Source organism: Alligator sinensis, unplaced genomic scaffold, assembly GCF_000455745.1.
Source record: "Alligator sinensis unplaced genomic scaffold, ASM45574v1 scaffold924_1, whole genome shotgun sequence".
NCBI classification, from domain to species: domain Eukaryota; kingdom Metazoa; phylum Chordata; order Crocodylia; family Alligatoridae; genus Alligator; species Alligator sinensis.
This window is the reverse complement of record NW_005842370.1, coordinates 576,344-582,900: the sequence shown is the minus strand read 5'-3', so window position 1 is coordinate 582,900 and position 6,557 is coordinate 576,344.

Below are 6,557 nucleotides of genomic sequence, written 5' to 3'. Positions count from 1 at the left end.
CAGTTGGGTGGGAGGTGGAGGCATGGGGGCGGGGCGGGGGTTGTTCCGGGCTCACAGGGCGGGAGCGTGCTGGGCAGGGTCAGGAGAAGGGGAGGGAAGAGCCAAGGCTGGGATTGATGCGGGAAGGAGCCAATGAGAAGCCCGCACAGGGAAGGGGGAGGGGCTTCCGGTCCCACCTTCTGCCTTGCCACTGTTGAGTCCTGTGCTGGGGGGGAGGTGTATACTTGTGGTTTGGGTGGGGGGAGGTTTCTAGTGGGGCTTTCCCCAGGTCTCCCCCCAGTCGGGGGAGTTGTGCTGCTTTGCACCACTGGAGCCTGAAGCACCTCCAGCTGGAGGCAGGGAAGTTCCCTGAGCTTGCCTGACCAGAGTACCTAGAGTGCTGCCTGTTTGTAAAATTCATGAGTCAATCCCCACTCAAGGAGAAAAAGTCCTTCCTTCCCTCCTTTTATGGACTTTGAGCCCTCAAGTCACAGTTTTTAAATGTTTCTCTGCTGCCTTTTGGACGCACACCTTGTTGGAGTTATTTGACCCCAACCGTCTTTCCTGCGCAGGGCAGGGGGGCTCGACCCAATGATGTCACAAGGTCCCTTTCAGCCCTAAACTTATGTGAATCTGTGACAGAAGTCTTCCATCCCCGCCATGAAAGCTGCACCTCCCATCACAGGACTCCAGAAGCTGGAGCCTTAAGTATCAAATCCTGCAATGCAATCATGGGAGGTGATACCAATGCTGGCTCCATTTAAAAACCTTCTCCGTGGAAATATTGAAAAATAGCTCTTCTTCCTCTCTATCCCTACATTTTGACAGGGGCATTCTTTGGCAGGGCATGGTAGGAATGTGGATGTGGGTGTTAGGGATAAATTATCCCTTCAAATGCTCATGTTACCTACATGACATGAGCTTTGCACGTAAGAGGGACAGAGTGCTGGCATTCAGCCCTTTGTGTGGAGACCTGAGAGCAGAAGGTTATTAAGCGTGTCCTTTTAGAACAAATTATTTTCCCTGCACAAATGCTACAGTTCATAGTAAAATAGTTGATGCTTTGTGTTTGTGAAAGAGCAGTTATTTGGGGAAGAAATCATTTCCAAGCTCCAGTTCTCTGAAAATCAAGTCCTTAACAGGTATTCTCCAAGTTGCACCACCCTCAGGATTATGTGCATAGTACTGAAAGAACTAGGTTTATTTAGTCTAGAGAAGAGATGACTGAAGGTGGGATCTGATCCCAGACTTCAGACACCTGAAGAGACACCATAAGGAGAATGGAAGTGAACTTTTCTTTGTGGCTGTAAGGAACCTGTTTAGGCACAATGGCCTCAAAACTGCAACAAGAAATTTAGATTGGAGTTTAGGAAGAACTTTCTGACTAGGAGGGTGATTAAGCATTGGAACAGGCTATGGAGAGTCATTGTGGACTCCCCAGAAATGTTCAAAAGCAGGTTAGACAGGCAGGGATGATCCTGCCCTGAGCAGAAGGCTGGACCAGATGATTTCATGACATGCTTCCCAGCCTTATTTTGTGATAAGGCTGTGATCTTATATATAACAGTTCTGCCATGTTTCTCATTTGTGCCACTAAAATAACCAGGAAAAAAGGAAGAGGAATTCAACTGTTGTGTTCAAAAACTAAGATCTGCCTCATTGCCATTCTTATCTATATTGTCATTTAATAAATACTCTGAATACAAGTATACTTTTTATTTATTTAAGAAGTGTGCATCCATTACTTTTGGGCAAATGTACAACAGTAAAATCCTATTAATAAAGTCTTTGAGCAGTGGTTATTGTTTCTCTCCTTCTTTAAAATAGGAATTGGCAAGTCACTGCCTAAATGGATTTTAAGGTTTCTCATTTCACTGTAACCTCTGTAAAATACTCTGTTTCCTGTGTTGAAACAGAGGCTTCAGACTCTTTCTACAGCAGTTGCTCCTAAACTTTTTCTGTTTAGCCTTGGGATGGATTGGCTTGCGATGGATTGACTATTAAAACCCTGAACACCATGCCCAGTTATTTTGTCATTGTCAGTTTTCAACCAATTTTCTCTTACTCAATCTTTGTTTGTTTGGTTTGCATTTTTCTTTTGCACAGTTTTTATGGGTTTCCCATCCCATTCCCCATGCAGCAGAAAACTGTGTTGCCAGTTCTTAGCTCCAGGGTGAATCAAATGCTCTTGCAGTTTACCTGAGTGCTATGCTAGCTTGGTTATGTATAGGCTGCAACCTGCAACCCTGTTTACATGAATTGCTTTGTTTGGAGGACAGCCAGCTTCATTAGGAAAATCTGTAGTATCAGAGGTGCAATGTGAATGGTTTGAAAGGAGTCACTTTTCAGTCACGCGCTGTACAATAAGCACAGGTATTCTAGGAATTAGAGTCTCCGGAGGGTCATGTGAAAGCAGGGTGGAAGCAAGACCTAAGAGAAGGCCACCATGCTATAAAAAACCCTGATACTGGCTCAGCACAGGGGAAGGTAGAGTAAAGGAAAGATTTTACATGTTTAAGAGAAAGCTGGAGGATACAACTTTGGCTTACTGGCATGCATAGTGGTCCCTGTGGGGGAAAGACGCAGTGAAAGGACTATGAAGAGATTGATGGAGGTCTGTTGGGAAGCAGGTTGAAAGAAAAATGGGCAGAAAAAAAGCAGACAGCTGCTCTAAGGGAAGGTACTGGCCTGTGTTCTGTAGCAGAGGAGATCGTAAGTCCCTCTGATGCTAACAAGAGTGGTGGCGTGAAAGCATTGTAGAACAGGATTGGAAAATTTTGTGACCCATGTCTTGTGAAAGAATGAACCACAACCACCCAGTGCAATTCATGTAGCTCTGCACCAAAGCCTGAAGAACTATGCCCCAGGGGACAACATAACAATGGGGCTGGAAATCATAGAACTTTACTGCTGCAATGGTTTATGCTCAGCCTATGATCCTCACCCCACCAGGACCACTGCGGGTTTCTCCAGACATGAAAATAACGTTTTATGTTACTGGTCCTGAATGAATCAGGGAAGACATCCAGGTGTGTTCCAGGTTGACTGGAAACAAGGGGAATATTTTCTCTCATTCTCTCACCAGCTACTTAAAAATACTATTTACTTTGGTGCTGCCAGTCAATGCGTATGGTTCAAAAGCTGTTCTTTTTCTTTTCTTAACTCCAGCTCTGATGGGATAAATTTTAATCGATATGCTCTGCAGCATTAACAAGGGGACAAACTCTGTCCATATTTATACCCCTATAAGGAAGATCAGGTAGTGGTCCTATGCATATTTCTTAAAGGATATACAGTTAATATAGTATGATGTACAGTTAATGTAGTATAGAGTAGATTGATTCAAGTCTGCATGACACTCAGTATTATATTATTGATGTCTGTTATGTCAAAATTTGAATATTAAGAGCTACTCCTCTCTAACTAAAACACTGATTAATCCTTCTAAGTATCCTAATGTTCAAAGGCATCTATCGGTGTTCTGACTGGTTAGGTAGGGTATTTTGAAAAGGCAGTGCAAGTACCACTTTTAGGATGTATGCATTCTGCAGTACGCTGTGAGATAGCAGCTCAATGATTACAAGTTTGACAAAGGTCAGGCTCAAATACAGTGCTTCTCAGGTGCCTGCCAGAAGGCAGCTGGTCATTGTACGCTGCTAAGTCCAAAACAGATAATAGACTATAATTAAGTATCGTTCTGGAGCCATCAAATCCATCTATTCTGCAAGAAAGGGAAATCCCCTCTCAGGGATTTTATAGTTTCAGGGCTATTTATTTAAACATATTTTTAATGGATACTTTTACTAATAAAAATAAGTATTATGTCTTAGCCTTCCAGCAACACTACTTAATATCCTATTACCAGTTCCAGTCACAGTAACCATTATGACTATTTAAAATGGCATAATAAGTAATAAAGAAAGGATTTTTTAAATGTTTTATTAACTATTTCATAATACCCTCAAATGTGCTAGACTTTTACAGCTATAAGGACATAAGAAAATTTAATCCACTTACTTAAGGTTTTGGGGAAAATTCAGTTGCCAGCTAGTATTAAGTATAATGATATCCAAATAAGCTTTCAGAATGAAACACATTTACATGTTCTACCATAGTAAATTTATAGACAGCAAACAAAACTAATTACCTCCAGCATTAAGGATTCACTTACCAATTATTAACATGAGCATAAACAATAAACCCAAGTTTTATTACAGCGCTTAAAAAATAAATCCAGTAATAGCATTAGCCTTAGATTGCCACAATAATTTTGCAAGTATTCAGTCCAAATTACTTAATTTTTTTTTTTTTACCCAATGTTCTCCTTCTAGTTATTAAGTCCCCAGTTCTCCACTGTTCTTGTCTTGGTTTGTTATGCTTTCCAGAAATCTCCAGACTATGTTACAATTACAAAATAGGAAGATTTTGTCCTGGTAGCTTGACTTAAAACTGCCACAGGGCAGCTTCATAAAAAAATTACTCTTTAATGTTTGTACAGTGGGCATCCATTCTTGGCCACAGTCCTGAAATTAGTTCCCTGTGAGGAAGGCTCACTTAACTTGTTTCTCCTGATTTATAAGGCTGGGTTAGTTTGGAATTTTATATCTGCATCCTACAGTATAGAGCCTTTCATCTCTAGGTCAGCTTAACAAAATATTTAATGAAATAAATAATGAAATATGTAATGTATATGGAGATGGAATTATGAGGTGATCTATCAAGTTTGGGCTTATGGCAAGCCCAATGGTGACACTTGTGCCTCCTTAGGCCAGTCTGTGGCTGTAATTTTTTTTCTTAGATCTGGTCACTTTCAGAAGCCTTAAAATGCTTTCTCTTTTGTTTGGTGCAAGTTAAAAGGACAAGCCAAAGTATCCAATATATTGTTTCTCTTGTAAAATACAACAGAATAATTTGCTTTACTTACTAGCAATTACAGAGCACAGTATCCATTTGCAGGATAATGAAAACTAATTGTACAGGGCCAGACCTGTCTGTGTTTATATACACACTTCACTAGTGTGCTCATAGCTGTAAACTTGACAAAAACACAACCCACTTCAGAACATAGCTCCTTAATATATTGTATTAAAAAAAGCGTGTCGGCTTAATTTAGAAACAACATACCCCTGAGGGAACAATTTTATATGCATTGTTCTGTTTCATTTCTGTTATTAATTACATCCATCTGTTGAAGCAGGTGCAAAGGGCTCTAACAAAGTTCTATCATTCTAACACCACCTTTTGAATTTGCCCCATCTGTGCAGTAACATAAAAATTTATCATCTCCAAATCATGTTTTCTTTTTTCCCCCTCTGTTGGCAATTGCCAGGATCTTATTTTTTAAATATGTGGCTTGTAAAACAATAACTTGGGTATTTCCCTCCAGCATTCTATTTAATATCCTGTCCCAATTACACTGGGTCTTTAAAAGCATCGCCTCTTCCATTAAAAAATATTTCTTTCTTAGCCAGCTTTCTAAGATTTTCAAATTGTGGCAAGTGCTTGTTTACGAAGCACGTTCTACGTAGCATGTTTCAGAGCTACAATAGCTTTACCCTGAAACAAAGCAAACATGTCTCCACTGACAACTTTTTATAATTCAAGACAAATTTCTTTCCTCCTTTTTATGACGTAAATCTGGAGTAATCCACTTAGTCAGAATTTGACCAATGTTACTGGTAGTCCTAATCAAAATGTTTTGAATGAGAAATTCTCTTTTGCTTTTGATTTTGAGAAAATCAGTCTTTTTGTCTAAATCAACTTTGAAAGCATTTACTTTTTTAAATGGTTCTTTTAAAAAAAAATGGAATTTGAAAAAAAGTCCCAGTGAAATAGAAATTTAAGCTTTTCAAATTTGGGGAGTAAGATTATTCTTCCTTTTGGCCAATCTAGCATGTTGTGAATCTCTGAAGATGCACTGTATTCTGATTACATCCTTATGCAACTATAAATTTGTTGTGTGTCTTCCTTTTTGTTGCATGTTTACATTTCTGGAGTCTACTTTTCCTCTTCCTTATTCACCTAACTCTAAAGTAAAAGATATTTTAATCTGAAAGATTGTGAAAAATCTTTTAGGTAGCAAGAACAGCTTTTAAAGAATACAGTTATGTACTTTGTTTTGCTTTAGATCATTTGTCTACCTTGGCTATGAAATAATCTGAGGTTTTTAAGTATTGGCAGAATAGTTCAGATGAACAGTTTTCAAAGGAGTTTGCAAGCAACTTGTCAGCAATTAATTATTGATAGTGTAGTGGATCCCATTGTGCTCCCTTTTCCTTCATTGGGAAGGCTGATTTTTTTATTTTTTTAAAGAAAAATGAAAAATAATGAATTGGAAAGTTCTGGAAAAATAATTGGAATTTTTGGCTTTGAAATATTTGTGTTAATGCATGAGGTAGTCATGCACACATTTTAGAGTTACAGACAATAGTATGAATAACAGCAACAAATATTTGTGAATATACTTTTCATTATTTAGTCAATCCACATGTATCAGGGAACACTTTAATTTATGGTTGGTCTCAGATGAAGATACTTTCCCTCAGATGAAATTTAAGAGCCAGATAAACTAGATCTGA